Here is a 21,834-nt window from a genome sequence, read left to right on the forward strand (position 1 = left end):
GTCTGTTGTCGCCCAAACACTTCATAGCCAATACAGCCTGCTGACGTTTGCCAGTAGCTGCCCCATAATGGGAGACCTGGTGTGCAACAGTGGCAGCTGCGGATGGAGTGGTTGTGCGACTGCGGTCTGTGGACGAGCTCTCGCTTCTGCAGGAGGACGAAGAGGAGGAGGAGGGGGTGCGAACGGCTACAGCCAATTGTTTCCTAGACCGTGGGCTAGGCAGAACTGTCCCAAACTTGCTGTCCCCTGTGGACCCTGCATCCACCACATTTACCCAGTGTGCCGTGATGGACACGTAACGTCCCTGGCCATGCCTACTGGTCCATGCATCTGTTGTCAGGTGCACCTTTGTGCTCACAGATTGCCTGAGTGCATGGACGATGCGCTCTTTAACATGCTGGTGGAGGGCTAGGATGGCTTTTCTGGAAAAAAAGTGTCGACTGGGTAGCTCGTAGCGTGGTACAGCGTAGTCCATCAGGGCTTTGAAAGCTTCGCTTTCAACTAACTGGTAGGGCATCATCTCTAACGAGATTAGTCTAGCTATGTGTGCGTTCAAACCCTGTGTACGCGGATGCGAGGCTAAGTACTTCCTTTTTCTAACCATAGTCTCACGTAGGGTGAGCTGGACTGGAGAGCTGGAGATCGTGGAACTAGCGGGGGTGCCGGTGGACATGGCAGACTGAGAGACGGTGGGAGATGGTATTGTTGCCACCGGTGCCCTAGATGCAGTGTTTCCTACTACGAAACTGGTGATTCCCTGACCCTGACTGCTTTGGCCTGGCAAAGAAACCTGCACAGATACTGCAGGTGGTGCGGAAAATGGTGGCCCTACACTGCCGGAAGGGATGTTGCGTTGCTGACTAGCTTCATTGGCCGAGGGTGCTACAACCTTAAGGGACGTTTGGTAGTTAGTCCAGGCTTGCAAATGCATGGTGGTTAAATGTCTATGCATGCAACTTGTATTGAGACTTTTCAGATTCTGTCCTCTGCTTAAGGTAGTTGAACATTTTTGACAGATGACTTTGCGCTGATCAATTGGATGTTGTTTAAAAAAATGCCAGACTGCACTCTTTCTAGCATCGGATACCTTTTCAGGCATTGCAGACTGAGCTTTAACCGGATGGCCACGCTGTCCTCCAACAGGTTTTGGCTTTGCCACGCGTTTTGGGCAAGATACGGGCCCGGCAGATGGAACCTGTTGCGATGTTGATGCCTGCTGCGGCCCCTCCTCCTCCGCTTCAGAACTGCTGCCGCCTGCACCCTGTTCCCCCAATGGCTGCCAATCGGGGTCAAGAACTGGGTCATCTATTACCTCTTCTTGTAGCTCGTGTGCAACTTCGTCTGTGTCACCGTGTCGGTCGGTGGTATAGCGTTCGTGATGGGGCAACATAGTCTCATCAGGGTCTGATTCTTGATCAGCACCCTGCGAGGGCAATGTTGTGGTCTGAGTCAAAGGACCAGCATAGTAGTCTGGCTGTGGCTGTGCATCAGTGCACTCCATGTCAGATTCAACTTGTAATGGGCATGGACTGTTAACTGCTTCACTTTCTAAGCCAGGGACTGTATGTGTAAAGAGCTCCATGGAGTAACCCGTTGTGTCGCCTGCTGCATTCTTCTCTGTTGTTGTTTTTGCTGAAGAGGACAAGGAAGCGACTTGTCCCTGACCGTGAACATCCACTAACGACGCGCTGCTTTGACATTTACCAGTTTCACGAGAGGAGGCAAAAGAGCTAGAGGCTGAGTCAGCAAGATAAGCCAAAACTTGCTCTTGCTGCTCCGGCTTTAAAAGTGGTTTTCCTACTCCCAGAAAAGGGAGCGTTCGAGGCCTTGTGTAGCCAGACGACGAACCTGGCTCCACAGCTCCAGACTTAGGTGCAATATTTTTTTTCCCACGACCAGCTGATGCTCCACCACTACCACTACCCTCATTACCAGCTGACAATGAACGCCCCCGGCCACGACCTCTTCCACCATACTTCCTCATTGTTTTAAAAACGTAAACAAACTAACGGTATTTGTTGCTGTCACACAAATTACACGGTGAGCTACAACTTCAGTATGATTTAGCTACCCCTTTACAGGTGAGTGAGACCACAACGAAAATCAGGCACAATGTTACACACTCTGTTGTTGGTGGCAACAAATGAGAGAGATGCCACACACGCAGGACTGTCACTGAAGCACAAATGTAAATATTAATCTCCCACTGATTTGATTTTTTTTTTTTTTTAAGGGAGACTTTAGGAAAAAAAAAAATAGAATAAAATGATTTTTTCAGGAAGAATTTAGAAACCAAATAAAACAAAAAAAGGCTTTATATGGCCCACTGAGTGAGAGATGACGCACACAGGAGTCAGGAGTGGCACACAAGCCCAGAGGCCAATATTTATCTCCCACTGATTGATGTAGTGATTTTTTCAGGTAGATTTTGGAACCCAAATCAAGCTAAAAAAGATAATAGGCTTTCTATGGCCCACAATTGGAGAGAGAGAGAGAGATGGCACACCCAGGAGTCAAGACTGGCACACAAGCAGAAAGGGCAATATTAATCTCCCACTGATTTGTTTTTTTTTTTTTTTTTTTCAGGGAGACTTTAGGAAAAAAAAAATAGAATAAAATGATTTTTTGAGGAAGAATTTAGAAACCAAATAAAATAAAATGATTTTTTCAGGGAGAATTTAGAAAACAAATAAAACAAAAAAAGGCTTTCTATGGCCCACTGAGTGAGAGATGACGCACACAGGAGTCAGGAGTGGCACACAAGCCCAGAGGCCAATATTTATCTCCCACTGATTGATGTAGTGATTTTTTCAGGTAGATTTTGGAACCCAAATCAAGCTAAAAAAATAATAGGCTTTCTATGGCCCACAATTGGAGAGAGAGAGAGAGATGGCACACCCAGGAGTCAAGACTGGCACACAAGCAGAAAGGGCAATATTAATCTCCCACTGATTTGTTTTTTTTTTGTTTTTTTTTCAGGGAGACTTTAGGAAAAAAAAAATAGAATAAAATGATTTTTTCAGGAAGAATTTAGAAACCAAAGAAAACAAAAAAAGGCTTTCTATGGCCCACTGAGTGAGAGATGACGCACACAGGAGTCAGGAGTGGCACACAAGCCCAGAGGCCAATATTTTTCTCCCACTGATTGATGTAGTGATTTTTTCAGGTAGATTTTATAACCCAAATCAAGCAAAAAAATAAATAGGCTTTCTATGGCCCACTGAGTGAGAGATGACACAGACAGGGATGGCACTCTAGCAGAAATGTCAATCTTAATCTCCCACAAAAAAAAAAAAAAAAACAGGGAGTGTCCTTCAATTACTATCTCCCTGCAGTAATCTCAGCCAGGTATGGCAGGCAGCAATAAGGAGTGGACTGATGCACAAATTAAATAAAAAGTGTGTACAAACCAAAAAGATAGCTGTGCAGAAAGGAAGGAACAAGAGGATTTGTGCTTTGAAAAAAGCAGTTGGTTTGCACAGTGGCATACACACAGCAATGCAGCTATCAGGGAGCCTTCTAGGGCAGCCCAATGAGCTACAGCGCTGAGGGGGAAAAAAAAAAAAATGTAGCTTCCACTGTCCCTGCACCCCGAAGGTGGTGTTGGGCAGTGGAAATCGCTACAGCACAAGCGTTTTGGTGGTTAATGGACCCTGCCTAACGCTATCCCTGTTTCTGACGAAGCGGCAGCAACCTGTTATGGCTGGCAATCAGGCAACACAGCGTGCAGTAATCAGCGCACATACAGAGATCTGGCAATAACCAAAAACAATAGGACGAGCTCTGAGACGTGGAATCTCTGTAGACTGCAGTACCTGATCTATCCTCACACAACTATAAGCAGCAGTGGATTGCGCCTATCACTACCTATGCAACTCGGCACTGCCTGAGGAGCTGACTAGCCTGAAGATAGAAATACAAGCCTGACTTACCTCAGAGAAATACCCCAAAGGAATAGGCAGCCCCCCACATATAATGACTGTTAGCAAGATGAAAAGACAAACGTAGGAATGAAATAGATTCAGCAAAGTGAGGCCCGATATTCTAGACAGAGCGAGGATAGCAAAGAGAACTATGCAGTCTACAAAAAACCCTAAAACGAAAACCACGCAAAGGGGCAAAAAGACCCACCGTGCCGAACTAACAGCACGGCGGTGCACCCCTTTGCTTCTCAGAGCTTCCAGCAAAAGTTAATAGCAAGCTGGACAGAAAAAACAGAAAACAAACTAGAAGCACTTATCTAGCAGAGCAGCAGGCCCAAGGAAAGATGCAGTAGCTCAGATCCAACACTGGAACATTGACAAGGAGCAAGGAAGACAGACTCAGGTGGAGCTAAATAGCAAGGCAGCCAACGAGCTCACCAAAACACCTGAGGGAGGAAGCCCAGAGACTGCAATACCACTTGTGACCACAGAAGTGAACTCAGCCACAGAATTCACAACAGCAACCTCTCCCTAAGCTCAGATCAGCAGCAGTAACATGGCGGTCGGCGGGAACGCCCCTTTATAGCCCCTGTGACGCCGCAGACAGCAAGCCAATCACTGCAATGCCCTTCTCTAAGATGGTGGGGACCAGGACCTATGTCATCACGCTGCCCACACTCTGCGTTTACCTTCATTGGCTGAGAAATGGCGCTTTTCGCGTCATTGAAACGCGACTTTGGCGCGAAAGTCGCGTACCGCATGGCCGACCCCGCACAGGGGTCGGATCGGGTTTCATGAAACCCGACTTTGCCAAAAGTCGGCGACTTTTGAAAATGAACGACCCGTTTCGCTCAACCCTAATCATGGCCTGGATGCGGGGAGGGTGACATGAAATTGGCACAGGCCTTTGGCAGTGTACCTCTGCCTCTGCTGTACCTGGCATGTGTCTCCCTCGCCTCTACTCCTTCGTTGGGCAAGGAAGCTTTCCCGCTTTTTGCAAGCATTGTCTGAGAGGAATTTTTCAACATATTTTCCACAATGGCCTTTTGGAATTGCACCATTTTAGTAGACCTCTCCGCCTCATGAAGGAGTGAAGTTAGGTTCTCCTTGTAGCGTGAATCTAGCAGGGTGAACAACCAGTACACTTTTTTGGACAAGAAGAATGTAATGTGATGGTCACATGAAAAAGGCAGTGCTACACAGAGTCGGCCATATGTGCCAACAGTGGCAGATTATAATGTGGTCAATCTGGGCGGTAACCCAGGGCCCAGTGGTGTGGAGGGTCCCTGGGCTACCGCTCAGATTGACCGCATTATTGCCCTGACTGGCATATGGGCCTAGTGGGCCCACATTGGGCACCTTCTCATCTGCTCACCGGGCCCCTACGGCGCTGCGGCAGTTTAACGCTATTGACGTGCAGGCGCGTACCCGCACGTCAATAGTTAACAGCTGCCAGCCAATTGGAGCCTGGCAGCTGATGTCAGCCACAGCGCGCACGTCACCGGCGTCTAATGTCATTGGTAGTCGCCGGTGAGTGTGCGCTGCTGGAGGGAGCTTCGCCGCTGGAGCATGGACAGGTGAGGAGAACTCGTTTTTTCTATTGCGAACAGCAATGTGGGGGGCCAGAATGCTGGACACTGGGGGCAGTGATGCTGGACACATTAGGGGCAGAGATACTGGACACTGGGGGCAGAGATGCTGGACACACTGGGGGTAATATGCTGGACACACTGGGGGCAATATGCTGGACACACTGGGAGCAGGATGTTGGACACACTGGGGGCAATATGTGTTGTGAATTCAGCTTTTGGGCTCCCTCCGGTGGTTGTAGAGGGTAATGCAGTTGTGCCTGGACTGCAGGAGTGGACTGGTGTATCTACTGATTGCAAAACTGACTGGGGTATATAGCTTTGCAGGATCCTTTAGTCAATGCCAGTTGTCCATTGTTCTGGAAGGATTCACTTCCCTGCTGGTCTCTCCAGTTTGCTGTGTTTTTCTACAAAGATAAGTCCTGGCTTTGTTTTTGCTGTCCACCTGCTGTGGACCTTAAAGTTCTGTGCATTTTCATGTTTTTGTCTTGTCCAGCTTAGTCTGTGAAGGATTTTTTGCAGCCTAGCTATTTCTCTGGAGATGCAGATATACCCCCCATGTCTTTAGTCAGATGTGGTGATTCGTATTTTCTGCGGTGGATATTTTCTAGTGTTTAATACTGACCGCATAGTACTCTGTTCTATTCTTTCTTTTTAGCTAGTATGGCCTCCTATGCTAAAATCTGATTTCATATCTGCATAAGTTATTTCCCTCTTCTCTCAATATTTGTGGGGGGCTATCTATCCTTTGGGGATTTTCTCTGAGGCAAGATAGGTTTCCTGTTTCTGTCTTTAGGGGTAGTTAGATCTTAGGCTGTGCCGAGGGGTCTAGGGAGTGTTAGGTACCCCCCACGGCTACTTCTAGTTGCGCTGCTAGGTTCAGGGTTTGCGGTCAGTACAGGGACCACCTTCTCCAGAGTCCGTCTCATGCTGCTCCTAGGCCACCAGATCATAACAGTACAACTGGCCAACAATGAGTTAAACGCATCTCAGAAGAAGGGAAGGAAAGTGCTGAGCCATTTTTTTTTCTGTAGTCTCTTGTGTCTTTCCTTTCCTCTTTACCTCTGGGTTGCTACGGAGTCTAGTATTAACATGAATGTTCAGGAGTTAGTTTCTCGGGTGGATCAGCTTGCTGCTAGGGTACAGGGTATTTCAGATTTCATTGTTCAGACTCCTGCCTTAGAACCTAAGATTCCCACTCCTGATTTATTCTTTGGTGACAGATCCAAATTTTTGAGTTTCAAAAATAACTGTAAACTGTTTTTTGCATTAAGACCCCGGTCTTCTGGTGATCCTATTCAGCAGGTTAAAATCATCATATCTCTGCTGCATGGTGACCCACAGGATTGGGCATTTTCCCTGGAATCTGGCAATCCTGCTTTGCTTAATGTTGATTCGTTCTTTCAGGCATTGGGGTTGTTGTATGATGAGCCTAATTCTGTGGATCAGGCTGAGAAAATCTTATTAGCCCTGTGTCAAGGTCAAGAAGCGGCAGAATTGTATTGCCAGAAATTTAGAAAATGGTCTGTACTGACTAAATGGAATGAGGATGCCTTGGCGGCAATTTTCAGAAAGGGTCTTTCTGAGTCCGTTAAAGATGTTATGGTGGGGTTCCCCACGCCTGTTGGTCTGAGTGATTCTATGTCTCTGGCCATTCAGATTGATCGGCGCTTGCGCGAGCGCAGAGTTGTGCACACTGTGGCGTTGTCCTCTGAGCGGAGCCCTGAGCCTATGCAGTGTGATAGGATTTTGTCTAGAGCTGAACGTCAAACATTCAGGCGTCAGAATAGGTTGTGTTTTTACTGCGGCGATTCTGCTCATGTTATTTCTGATTGCCCTAAGCATACTAAGAGAATCGCTAGTTCTGTTGCCATCAGTACTATACAACCTAAATATCTGTTATCTGTGACCTTGATCTGCTCATTGTCATCATTTTCTGTCATGGCATTTGTGGATTCAGGCGCCGCTCTGAACTTAATGGACTTAGAATTTGCCAGACGTTGTGGTTTTCCCTTGCAGCCTTTGCAGAACCCTATTCCTTTGAGGGGCATTGATGCTACACCGTTGGCTAAAAATAAACCTCAGTTTTGGACACAGCTGACCATGCGCATGGTGCCAGCCCATCAGGAAGATTGTCGTTTTCTGGTGTTGCATAATTTGCATGATGATATTGTGCTGGGTTTTCCATGGTTGCAGCTACATAATCCGGTGTTAGATTGGAAATCCACGTCTGTGACTAGTTGGGGTTGTCAGGGGGTTCATGATCAGGTTCCTTTAATGTCAATTTCCTCTTCCCCCTCTCCTGAAGTTCCTGAGTTTTTGTCTGACTTCCAGGATGTATTCGATGAGCCCAAATCCAGTTCCCTTCCACCGCATAGGGACTGTGATTGTGCTATTGACTTGATTCCAGGTTGTAAGTTCCCTAAGGGCTGACTTTTCAACCTGTCTGTGCCTGAACATACCGCCATGCGGAGCTATATTAAGGAGTCTTTGGAGAAAGGGCATATTCGGCCATCTTCTTCACCATTGGGAGCGGGGTTCTTTATTGCTGCTAAGAAGGATGGCTCCTTGAGACCCTGTATTGATTATCGCCTCTTGAATAAGATCACGGTTAAATTTCAATACCCCTTGCCTTTGCTTACTGATTTGTTTGCTAGGATTAGGGGGTCTAGCTGGTTTACAAAAATTGACCTTCGAGGGGCATATAATCTTATTCGTATCAAGTAGGGTGACGAATGGAAAACTGCATTTAATACGCCCGAAGGCCATTTTGAATACCTTGTGATGCCATTCGGACTCTCTAATGCCCCATCTGTGTTCCAATCCTTCATGCATGATATCTTTCGGAGTAATCTTGATAAATTCATGGTTGTATATTTGGATGATATTTTGATTTTTTCCAATGATTGGGAGTCTCATGTGAAACAGGTCAGGATGGTATTTCAGATCCTCCGTAATAATGCTTTATTTGTGAAGGGGTCAAAGTGCCTCTTTGGAGTGCAGAAGGTTTCTTTTTTGGGTTTCATTTTTTCTCCCTCATCTATAGAAATGGATCCGGTTAAGGTTCAGGCCATTCATGATTGGATTCAGCCCACATCTGTGAAGAGCCTTCAGAAATTCTTGGGCTTTGCTAATTTTTATCGTCGTTTCATTGCCAACTTCTCCAGTGTGGTTAAACCTCTAACCGATTTGACCAAGAAAGGCGCTGATGTGACGAATTGGTCCTCTGCGGCTGTTTCTGCCTTTCAGGAGCTTAAACGCCGATTTACTTCTGCCCCTGTGTTGCATCAGCCGGATGTTTCTCTTCCATTTCAGGTTGAGGTTGACGCGTCTGAGATTGGGGCAGGGGCCGTTTTGTCTCAGAGGAATTCTGATGGTTCCTTGATGAAACCGTGTGCCTTCTTTTCTCTGAAGTTTTCGCCTGCGGAACGCAATTATGATGTCGGCAATCGGTAGTTGTTGGCTATGAAGTGGGCATTTGAGGAGTGGCGACATTGGCTTGAGGGGGCCAAGCACCGTATTGTGGTCCTGACCGATCATAAGAATCTGATTTACCTCGAGTCTGCCAAACGGCTGAATCCTAGACAGGCTCGATGGTCCCTGTTTTTCTCCTGTTTTGATTTTGTGGTCTCATACATTCCTGTTACTAAGAATGTTAAGGCGGATGCCCTCTCTAGGACTTTTTTTCCTGATTCCCCTGGGGTTCTTGAGCCGGTTGGCATTTTGAAGGAAGGGGTGATTTTTTCTGCCATCTCCCCTGATTTGCGACGGGTTCTTCAGGAATTTCAGGCTGATAATCCTGACCGCTGTCCTGTGGGGAAACTGTTTGTTCCTGATAGATGGACTAGTAAAGTGATTTCTGAGGTTCATTGTTCTGTGTTGGCTGGCCATCCTGGGATTTTTGGTACCAGAGATTTGGTTAGTAGGTCCTTTTGGTGGCCTTCTTTGTCACGGGATGTGCGTTCTTTTGTGCAGTCCTGTGGGATTTGTGCGCAGGCTAAGCCTTGCTGTTCCCGCGCTAGTGGGTTGCTTTTGCCATTGCTGGTCCCTGAGAGACCTTGGACGCATATTTCTATGGATTTTATTTCCGATCTTCCTGTTTCCCAAAGAATGTCGGTTATCTAGGTTGTCTGTGACCGATTTTCTAAGATGGTTCATTTGGTGCCTTTGCCTAAATTGCCTTCTTCTTCTGATTTGGTTCCGTTGTTTTTTCAGCATGTGGTACGTTTGCATGGCATTCTGGAGAATATTGTGTCCGACAGAGGTTCCCAGTTTGTTTCTAGGTTTTGGCGGGCCTTTTGTGCCAAGCTGGGGATTTAATTGTTTTTTTCCTCTGCATTTCATCCTCAGACAAATGGCCAGACTGAGCGAACTAATCAGACCTTGGAGACCTATTTGAGATGCTTTGTGTCTGCTGATCAGGATGATTGGGTGGATTTTTTGCCATTGGCCGAGTTTGCCCTTAATAATCGGGCTAGTTCGGCTACTTTGGTTTCGCCTTTTTTTTGTAATTTTGGTTTTCATCCTCGTTTTTCTTCTGGGCAGGTTGAGCCTTCTGACCTTCCTGGTGTTGATTCTGTGGTCGACAGGTTGCAGCAGATTTGGGCTTATGTGGTGGACAATTTGGTGCTGTCTCAGGAGGAGGCTCAGCGTTTTGCTAACCATCGTCGGTGTGTTGGGTCCCGGCTTCGGGTTGGTGATCTGGTTTGGTTATCTTCCCGTCATGTTCCTATGAAGGTTTCTTCCCCTAAGTTTAAGCCTCGATTAATTGGTCCTTATAGGATTTCTGAGATTATTAATCCTGTGTCCTTTCGCTTGGCGCTTCCGGCCTCTTTTGCTATTCATAATGTCTTCCATAGATCTTTGTTGCGGAAATATGTGGAGCCTATTGATCCTCCGGCCCCTGTATTGGTCTATGGGGAGTTGGAATATGTTGCTGAGAAGATTTTGGATTCCCGTTTTTCGAGGCGGAAGCTTCAGTATGTTGTCAAGTGGAAGGGTTATGGCCAGGAGGATAATTCTTGGGTTTCTGCCTCTGATGTCCATGCCGTTGATTTGGTTCGTGCCTTTCATCGGGCTCATCCTGATCGGCCTGGGGGCTCTGGTGAGGGTTCGGTGACCTCTCCTCAAGGGGGGGGGGGTACTGTTGTGAATTCAGCTTTTGGGCTCCCTCCGGTGGTTGTAGAGGGTAATGCAGTTGTGCCTGGACTGCAGGAGTGGACAGGTGTATCTACTGATTGCAAAACTGACTGGGGTATATAGCTTTGCAGGATCCTTTAGTCAGTGCCAGTTGTCCATTGTTCTGGAAGGATTCACTTCCCTGCTGGTCTCTCCAGTTTGCTGTGTTTTTCTACAAAGATAAGTCCTGGCTTTGTTTTTGCTGTCCACCTGCTGTGGACCTTAAAGTTCTGTGCATTTTCATGTTTTTGTCTTGTCCAGCTTAGTCTGTGAAGGATTTTTTGCAGCCTAGCTATTTCTCTGGAGATGCAGATATACCCCCCATGTCTTTAGTCAGATGTGGTGATTCGTATTTTCTGCGGTGGATATTTTCTAGTGTTTAATACTGACCGCATAGTACTCTGTTCTATTCTTTCTTTTTTAGCTAGTATGGCCTCCTATGCTAAAATCTGATTTCATATCTGCGTATGTTATTTCCCTCTCCTCTCACAGTCAATATTTGTGGGGGGCTATCTATCCTTTGGGGATTTTCTCTGAGGCAAGATAGGTTTCCTGTTTCTGTCTTTAGGGGTAGTTAGATCTTAGGCTGTGCCGAGGGGTCTAGGGAGTGTTAGGTACCCCCCACGGCTACTTCTAGTTGCGCTGCTAGGTTCAGGGTTTGCGGTCAGTACAGGGACCACCTTCTCCAGAGTCCGTCTCATGCTGCTCCTAGGCCTCCCGATCATAACAAATATGCTGGACACACTGGGGCAGAATGCTGGATACACTGGGGGCAATATGCTGGAGACACTGAGGCAATATGCTGGACATGTTGGGGCAGAGATGCTGGACACACTGGGGCAGAATGCTGGACACACTGGGGGTAATATGCTGGACACACTGGTGCAGAATGCTGGACACACTGGGGGCAATGTGCTGGACACACTGGGGGGGCAATATGCTGGACACAAACAAAAATATAAACAAACAAAAAAAGTGCCAAACTGAAACCACCTACGTGAAAAAAACGAACATGACACTACAAGACACAAAAGGGGAAAAAGGTATAAAAAGGCTGATAGCAATGTTTATGGTATGGTCCTATACAGGAACCTACACCAAAAGTGTGCCAAACAGTGGCTCTTTTCAAACGTTATCCAAAGAAAGGTCTCAAGAAAAAAGAAATTTTTTCCAACTCAGAGATGAATAAACCACAACACTGAATCTATTATCAACAGGGCTGCCGTAAAAGACAAATGAGCTTGAGGAGCTTACAAACGTGCTGTCTAGCTTATATCACACCATACGTATTGGGCATTATATAGTAATAACAATTTGCCCCTAACATTTATTTAGCCATGTTTCGATAATCACATACCACCCCATCATATTGCCATGCTCAAAATTGTAACACAAGTGTATATCTGGCACACTATTGTCCATCAGCATATAATATTGCAGCATATGTGTTGAACTGGAGGGCCCAAAATGCTGAGTAAGATCCCAAGACTGCTACTCTGTAATGGGCTATATGCTCATCTCTTAATCCATTGTCAGTAGGAAGCCTTGTATAGTAATGCATATATCCATATTTATTCACCTGCAAAGAAAGTGTGACCACAACACATATATGTGATTCTGTATCATAGATAGGGTTAGATATCCCTTATCAGCGCCAGAGCCTGTGTCACTTTCGGTTTAAAGCAGTGATATGGTTAAATCTCACCTATTTCCTGAAGAGGCTGTACCATATTCCTTTAAATTACATGCGCCTTTAAATACAGGAAACGGATGATGGGCCCCTATGGCGTCTCCTGACGCGTTTCATCCTCTCACGGATTCACCAGGGGACTGTAAGCGATAGCTATGATGGCTGCATTACATATTCCCCGCCTGTGTCCTTTAAATAATACGAGAACCGGAAGTGTGTCAGATGCCGACCATCAGCCAAGTATGGCGTGTGACTTACTTCCTATGCCTGGACCTCACTCTTACAACTGTGAAACGCACAAAGTGTGCATGCGCAAGTGAGCAGTATACCAGGCTGGCGATATGTCATAGAGGAAGGAGCGGATTCTGGCAATATTTTTGAGTTGGAGGCGACAGGAGGTGGCCAGCGTTTGGACGTGCGGTTTGAAGGACAGGGCAGAGTCGAGAGTTACCCCGAGGCAGCGGATTTCAGGTGGGGGAGAGAGCGTGATGCTGTTTACCATAATAGATAGGTTAGGTAGGGGGGATACTTGAGATGGGGGAAAGATGATGAGTTCGGTTTTGTCTACATTGAGTTTTAGGAAGTGAGAGGTGAAGAAGGAGGATACGGCTGACAGACACTTCGGGATTCTGGACAGCAGAGAGGTAGATCTGAGTGTCGTCCACATACAGGTGGTACTGAAAGCTGTGGGACTTTATGAGCTGTCCTAAGCCAAGAGTATAAACGGAAAAAAGTAGGGGCCCTAGGACAGAGCCTTGAGGGGCTCCAACAGAGAGAGGGCGGGATGAGGAGGTGCTGTGGGAGTGGCAAAAGCTAAATGTGCAGTCGGAAAGTTATGAGGCAATCCAGGACAGGGCAAGGTCTTTGATGCCAAGGGAAGAAAGAATCTGTAGTAGTAGGCAGTGATCGACTGTGTCAAAAGCAGAGGACAGGTCAAGAAGGAGGAGGATGGAGAACTGTCTGTTAGCTTTGGCTGTGAGTAAGTCATTAGTAATTTTTGTCAGGGGAGTTTTGGTGGAGTGGTGGGGGCGGAAGACAGATTGGAGGTTGTCACGGAGAAAGTTAGATGAGAGGTGGGAGGAAATTTGAGCATGGACATGCTGCTCAAGGAGTTTTGAAGCAAACGGGAGCAGTGATATGGGGTGTTAGCTGGGCATAGCAGTTGGGTCAAGGTTAGTTTTTTTGAGGATGGGTGTGATGGTGGCATGTTTGAAGGCCGAGGGGAAGGTACCAGAAGATAGCGATAGGTTGAAGAGTTGGGTTAGGGCTGGAATGATGGAAACAGGAACACATGGGCTACTTGCACAGTGAACAAGTCTGTATGATCATGTTCACACACCACCAAGAAACCTGAAGACACAAAAGAGAATGGTAAAACCAAAAACACTCAGTTTGAAAAAATGTTTGCAGTAATCCGCAAGTGCTAGTAAAAGATGTAAATAACAGGGTATTTGGTTGATACGTTTTTTGCAAAAAATGTATACTAAGCTGCTCTACCAATCTTCACGGTATACCCTTATCAGAGCAGTCCTAACTAATGTATGCAATCCCTATCTGATGTATTTAAAAACCTGATCATCTGTATATTACCTGTGTGAACAGGGTTCAGAGAGGAAAAATCCATGTGTGCATACAGGGCAGAACAGCTTTTGTGCAGCTAGCCCAAGAGGAGTGGTGGAACTCCCCAGTCTTGTAGACACAAGAGAACAATTATGGAAACAGGAACACATGGGCTACTTGCACAGTGAACAAGTCTGTATGATCATGTTCACACACCACCAAGAAACCTGAAGACACAAAAGAGAATGGTAAAACCAAAAACACTCAGTTTGAAAAAATGTTTGCAGTAATCCGCAAGTGCTAGTAAAAGATGTAAATAACAGGGTATTTGGTTGATAAGTTTTTTGCAAAAAATGTATACTAAGCTGCTCTACCAATCTTCACGGTATACCCTTATCAGAGCAGTCCTAACTAATGTATGCAATCCCTATCTGATGTATTTAAAAACCTGATCATCTGTATATTACCTGTGTGAACAGGGTTCAGAGAGGAAAAATCCATGTGTGCATACAGGGCAGAACAGCTTTTGTGCAGCTAGCCCAAGAGGAGTGTTTTTGGTTTTACCATTCTCTTTTGTGTCTTTAGGGCTGGAATGAGCATGTGTTGTGAATTCTGTTGTCGAACTCCCTCCTGTGGTCGTGAATGGTACTTCGGCGAGTTCTGTCTATGGGCTCCCTCTGGTGGCTGTGAGTGAAGCTGCTGCTTCTGAGGTTCCTTACACAGGTGACGTGGTTTATCCTTTGGTTGGCTGCTCTATTTAACTCCTCTCAGTTCATTACTCCATGCCAGCTGTCAATGTTTTTGCATTGGTTCAGTTCGCTCCTGGATCTCTCTGGTGACCTGCCTTCTCCTGCAGAAGCTAAGTTCCTGATAGTCATTATTTGTTCACTGTTTTCTTGTCCAGCTGGTTTTCAAGATTTTGTCATGCTAGCTGGAAGCTCTGGGATGCAGAGTGGCCCCTCCGCACCGTGAGTCGGTGCGGAGGTCTTTTTTGCACACTCTGCGTGGTCTTTTGTAGGTTTTTGTGCTGATCGCAAAGCTACCTTTCCTATCCTCTGTCTATTTAGTAAATCTGGCCTCCCTTTGCTGAAACCTGTTTCACTTCTGCATTTGTGACTTTCATCTTTACTCACAGTCAATATATGTGGGGGGCTTCCTTTACCTTTGGGGAATTTCTCTGAGGCAAGGTAGGCTTTATTTTCTGTCTCTAGGGCTAGATAGTTCTTAGGCTGTGACGAGGCGCCTAGGTCTGGTCAGGAGCGCTCCACAGCTATTTCAAGTGTGTGTGATAGGATTAGGGCTTGCGGTCAGCAGAGCTCCCACATCCCAGAGCTCGTCCTGTATGAGGTTTAACTATCAGGTCATTCCGGGTGCTCCTAACCACCAGGTCATAACAGTACAGCTGGCCCAAAGTATTAATGCATCTCAATAGAGGGATAAGAGAACTTCTGAGACCATTTTTTTTTCTTTGCACTGTGTTTTGTCTTTCTTTTCCCCTAGACCTTTGGGTGGTTCAGGACACAGGTGTAGATATGGACATTCAAGGTCTGTCCTCTTGTATGGATCATCTCTCTGCAAGGGTACAAAACATTCAAGATTTTGTGGTTCAGAATCCTATGTTAGAGCCTAAAATTCCTAATCCTGACTTATTTTCTGGGGATAGATCTAGGTTCTTGAATTTCAAAAATAATTGTAAACTGTTTCTAGCTTTGAAACCCCGCTCCTCTGGTGACCCCGTTCAACAGGTAAAAATCATTATTTCTTTGTTGCGTGGTGACCCTCAAGACTGGGCATTTTCCCTTGCGCCAGGAGATCTGGCATTGCGTGATGTTGATGCGTTTTTTCTGGCGCTTGGATTGCTTTATGATGAACCAAATTCAGTGGATCAGGCAGAGAAAATCTTGCTGGCTTTGTGTCAGGGTCAGGATGAAGCGGAGGTGTACTGTCAGAAGTTTAGAAAGTGGTCTGTGCTTACTCAGTGGAATTAATGTGCCCTGGCGGCAATTTTCAGAAAGGGTCTTTCTGAAGCCCTTAAGGATGTCATGGTGGGATTTCCCACGCCTGCTGGTCTGAATGAGTCTATGTCTTTGGCCATTCAGATCGATCGGCGCATGCGTGAGCGCAAAGCTGTGCACCATCTGGCGGTATTCTCTGAGCATAGGCCTGAGCCTATGCAGTGTGATAGGACTTTGACCAGAGCTGAACGGCAAGAACACAGACGTCGGAATAGGCTGTGTTTTTACTGTGGTGAATCCACTCATGCTATCTCCGATTGTCCTAAGCGCACTAAGCGGTTTGCTAGGTCTGCCACCATTGGAACGGTACAGTCTAAATTTCTTTTGTCCGTTACTCTGATTTGCTCTCTGTCGTCCTATTCTGTAATGGCATTTGTGGATTCAGGTGCTGCCCTGAATTTGATGGACTTGGAGTTTGCCAGGCGCTGTGGTTTTTTCTTGGAGCCCTTGCAGTATCCTGTTCCATTGAGAGGAATTGATGCTACGCCTTTGGCCAAGAATAAGCCTCAGTACTGGACTCAATTGACCATGTGCATGGCTCCTGCACATCACGAGGATATTCGCTTTTTAGTGTTGCATAATCTGCATGATGTGGTCGTTTTGGGGTTGCCATGGTTACAGGTCCATAATCCAGTGTTGGATTGGAAATCTATGTCTGTGTCCAGCTGGGGTTGTCAGGGAGTACATGGTGATGTTCCATTGCTCTCAATTTCACCTTCCACTCCTTCTGAAGTCCCTGAGTTTTTATCAGATTACCGGGATGTATTTGAAGAGCCCAAATCTGGTGCCCTACCTCCTCATAGGGATTGCGACTGTGCTATTAATTTGATTCCTGGTAGTAAGTTTCATAAGGGCCGTCTGTTTAATTTATCTGTGCCAGAGCGCGCCGCTATGCGGAGTTATATAAAGGAATCCTTGGAGAAGGGTCATATTCGTCCGTCGTCGTCACCATTGGGAGCAGGGTTCTTTTTTGTGGCCAAGAAGGATGGTTCTTTGAGACCTTATATTGATTACCGCCTTCTTAATAAGATCACAGTCAAATTTCAGTATCCTTTGCCGCTGCTGTCTGATTTATTTGCTCGGATTAAGGGGGCTAGTTTGTTCACCAAGATAGATCTTCGTGGTGCGTATAATCTTGTGCGAATTAAACAGGGTGATGAATGGAAGATGGCATTTAATACGCCCGAGGGCCATTTTGAGTACCTGGTTATGCCATTCGGGCTTTCTAATGCTCCATCTGCGTTTCAGTCCTTTATGCATGACATCTTCCGATAGTACATGGATAGATTCATGATTGTATATTTGGTTGACATTTTGGTCTTTTCGGATGATTGGGAATCTCATGTGAAGCAGGTCAGAATGGTGTTCCAAGTCCTTCGTGCGAATTCCTTGCTTGTGAAGGGGTCAAAGTGTCTCTTTGGAGTTCAGAAGGTTTCATTTTTGGGTTTAATTTTTTCCCCTTCTACTATCGAGATGGACCCTGTTAAAGTTCAGGCCATTTACGATTGGACTCAGCCGACATCTGTGAAGAGCTTGCAGAAGTTCCTGGGCTTTGCTAATTTTTATCGTCGCTTCATCGCTAACTTTTCCAGTGTTGCTAAGCCGTTGACTGATTTGACCAAGAAAGGTGCTGATGTGGTCAATTGGTCCTCTGCGACTGTAGAGGCTTTTCAGGAGTTGAAGCGTTGTTTTGCTTCTGCCCCTGTGTTGTGCCAGCCAGATGTTTTGCTCCCTTTTCAGGTGGAGGTTGATGCTTCTGAAATTGGGGCAGGGGCTGTTTTGTCGCAAAGAAGTTCTGATGGCTCGGTGATGAAACCCTGTGCCTTCTTTTCTAGAAAATTCTCACCTGCTGAGCGCAATTATGATGTGGGCAATCGGGAGTTGTTGGCCATGAAGTGGGCATTCAAGGAGTGGCGACATTGGCTTGAAGGAGCTAAACATCGCGTGGTGGTCTTGACGGATCACAAGAATGTGACTTATCTCGAGTCTGCCAAACGGTTGAATCCTAGACAAGCTCGATGGTCGCTCTTTTTCTCCCGTTTTGATTTTGTGGTTTCATACCTTCCGGGATCTAAGAATGTGAAGGCTGACGCCCTGTCAAGGAGTTTTGTGCCTGACTCTCCGGGTGTTCCGGAGCCGGCGGGTATTCTTAAAGAAGGGGTAATTTTGTCTGCCATTTCCCCTGATTTGCGGCGTGTGCTGCAAAAGTTTCAGGCTGATAGACCTGACCGTTGTCCTACGGATAGTGTTGAGCATTTCGATACCGCAAGTATCGGGTATCGGCCGATATTTGCGGTATCGGAATTCCGATACCGAATTCCGATACTTCCCGCGTATCGGATACCGGAATCGGAAGTTCCCAGAATTCAAACAGAATGCAGCAGCTAATGAGGAATGATTGGAAGTGTGGGCACATCCTGTTTAGCATGGTGGGCATGTAAGTACTGGCAAGGCTGTGATTGGCTGCTGAAATGATGTCACTCTGCACTATAAAAAACGCTGCCGCCATTTTGCGCTCACTCTGCTGTGATTTCAGTTAGAGACAGGACGCTGTGTTCTAACTGAGGGCCAGTTGAGCTAGCTAATTGCTTTATTTTCCTTTCCAAAGGCTAATTTTCCTTTCCAAAGGCTAATTTCCTTTCCAAAGGCTAAATTGTGGAAAAACACTACATAGGATAACCTAGAGGGGGGTTTTTGGGCCTTGCAGCGCCGTTTACGGCTGTCTGCACGGTCTCCGTGTGAGCCCAGCTCGCCCTGTAGTCTGTGTGCAGCCATAGCCGGTTGGATTCAGCTCAGGGTGCGTTACTGCCTCATACCTTGAAAAACAATTTCCTTTTTTTCAAATAGTGCAGCCTGTTTAAAATTAAAAAAAAAAAATTCCTATTAGTGTCTTTCCACCCGTCTCCAGCTAAATAGTGGAAAAACACTACATAGGATAACCTAGAGGAGGGTTTTTTGGCCTTGCAGCGCCGTTTACGGCTGTCTGCACGGTCTCTGTGTGAGCGCAGCTCGCCCTGTAGTCTGTGTGCAGCCATAGCCGGTTGGATTCAGCTCAGGGTGCGTTACTGCCTCATACCTTGAAAAACAATTTCCTTTTTTTCAAATAGTGCAGCCTGTTTAAAATTTAAAAAAAAAAATCCCTATTAGTGTTTTTCCACCCGTCTCCAGCTAAACAGTGGGAAAACACTACATAGGATAACCTAGAGGGGGGGTTTTGGGCCTTGCAGCGCCGTTTACGGCTGTCTGCACGGTCTCCGTGTGAGCCCAGCTCGCCCTGTAGTCTGTGTGCAGCCATAGCCGGTTGGATTCAGCTCAGGGTGCGTTACTGCCTCATACCTTGAAAAACAATTTCCTTTTTTTCAAATAGTGCAGCCTGTTTAAAATTAAAAAAAAAAAATTCCTATTAGTGTCTTTCCACCCGTCTCCAGCTAAATAGTGGAAAAATACTACATAGGATAACCTAGAGGAGGGTTTTTTGGCCTTGCAGCGCCGTTTACGGCTGTCTGCACGGTCTCCGTGTGATTTAAACTAGCTCTGTAGCCCGATCTGCACAAAAAAAAAAGTAAAGTTCACCAAACACAACTTAACACTTGTGTAGGCCACATTTGAAAAATTATAAAGTTTAGTCCACACTTTACAACATTAGTGTTTCTTACACCTGTTAGAAGGAGCATTTCAGGAATAAGCACGCTAAGGCCTTAGTACTTTTCTGCTTATCTTTATCTGTCAACCAAGATGAAGAGGGCAGGGAGTAAGGCACGTGGGCGTGGGCGCGGAGCAGGGAGAGGAGCAGGGAGAGGACGTGGTGATTCTGTGCCTGCTGCGGGCGCCGGTGACTCGTCGTCACTCAGTTTCAGCAGGGAACAGTCCTTCATGCGCAGCTTTGTCGGAGAGCGCCGTGCACCGCTGCTGCGTGAAGACCAAATTGAAGCCGTTGTCGGGTGGATGGCAGCTAACGCCTCGGCATCGACTTCAGTTAGTGCCACATCCTCTAAGGCACAGAGCACTGGAGAGCAGCCATCTGTCTCTTCACCACCTGCCAAATTGGCCAGGCAGTCAGAGAGCCCAGGACAGGAGCCGTCTCTACTTCTGTTCTCTGAATCTCTTGGCTTGGAAACAGGGGGCCAGCCAAGCAGCATTGGAGAAATGGAAGAAGAGGCAGTGTGCAGTGATGCCCAACAGCTTTTTCTCTCTGACTCTGAAGAGGCAGGTGGGTCAGTGCCTCCGGTGACCACAGCGCAGTACGCATCTGATGATGAAACTCAGGTGCCGCTTTCTGATGCGTACTGTGCTGCCGAAACTACCCAGGAGGAGCAGTTGGTGGCAGAGGGTAGTGGAGATGATGAGGTCCTTGACCCATCGTGGCGTGAGGAACAGGAAGGTGGTGGGAGCAGCTCTGAGGAAGAGCTTCCCCTTACGGGCCAAAGAGGGAGAGGGAGGGGGAAGACTGCGGAGCCTGTAGCCTCCACTTTGGCACCCGTTAGGAGCCTGTCTCTTTCCAAAGCCAAAAAGGGCGCTCCCAAGACTTGCAGTGCCTGGTCCTTTTTTGACACAGTTGCAGATGACATTTGTTTTGTCAAATGCAAGCTGTGTCATCAGAAAGTAAAAAGAGGTAAAAGTGTCAGCAACCTCAATACCACAAATATGTGGAAACATGTGCGGACCAGGCACGCGGTGGAGTTACAGAAACACAGTGAAGACGTAGGCCAACCAACAGCGGCAGCTACCACCTCTTCATCTCGTGTTGCCTCTTCCTCCACTGTTGTCCAGAGACCTAGTGTAATTCCACCCACAGCACCACCTTCCCAGTCATCCTCACACTCCCAGTCTACTCTACAGCCATCGGTAGTACAGGCATGGGAGAAAAGGCGGGCATTCTCGGCCAACCACCCCCGAGCACAGGCTCTGAATGCAGGCATTGCCAAACTGTTGTCCCTGGAAATGCTCTCGTTCAGGCTGGTGGAGACTGACAGCTTCCGTGACTTGATGGCATTGGCAGTCTCACAGTACAAGGTGCCCAGCCGCTTTTACTTCAGCAGGCAGGCTGTCCCTGCCCTGCACAGGCATGTTGAGGCAAACATAAAACATGCGCTACTGAACGCCGTCAGTAGCAAGGTCCACCTCACCACCGATGCGTGGACCAGTCAGCATGGACAGGGGCGATATGTTTCCCTCACTGCCCATTGGGTTAATGTTGTTGAGCCAGGTACAGATCGTGCGAGTGGCGCAGGACGTGTCCTGCCCACTCCAAGGATTGCAGGAATCCAGTCTGTATGCATCGACTCCTCCTCTTACACCAGTTCCTCAGATTCCTCTCTGCAGGATCCGTCACAGTCCACCTCCACATGGACCCGTGAACGTTTACCTATGACCGACATGAGCACAGCCGTGGCCAAACGTCAGCAGGCCGTCTTGAAACTAGTTTCATTGGGGCATCGAAGCCACACAGCGCAGGAGCTCTGGAATGCCATCAAGCAGGAGAGCGATGTGTGGTTACTGCCAGCGAATCTCCAGCCAGGCATGGTAGTGTGTGACAATGGCCGAAATCTGGTGGCAGCTTTGGTCCTTGGCAACCTCACTCACATCCCATGTCTGGCACATGTGCTCAATTTGGTTGTGCAGAGTTTTCTGAGGGACTATCCGGATCTTGATGCCCTGCTGCACAAGGTCCGCCTAGAGTGTGCTCACTTGCGGCGTTCCAGCTTGGCCAGATCCCGCATTGCTGCTCTGCAGTGCCGATTCCGCCTTCCGGAACACCGTATCATATGTGACCTACCTACCCGGTGGAATTCCACGTTACATATGTTGTAGCGGTTGTGTGAGCAGCAGCAAGCAGTTATGGAGTACCAGCTGCATCAGGCGCAAAGAAGTCGCAGTCA

The sequence above is a fragment of the Ranitomeya imitator genome, chromosome 3, assembly GCF_032444005.1.
Source record: "Ranitomeya imitator isolate aRanImi1 chromosome 3, aRanImi1.pri, whole genome shotgun sequence".
Classification (NCBI taxonomy): Eukaryota; Metazoa; Chordata; class Amphibia; order Anura; family Dendrobatidae; genus Ranitomeya; species Ranitomeya imitator.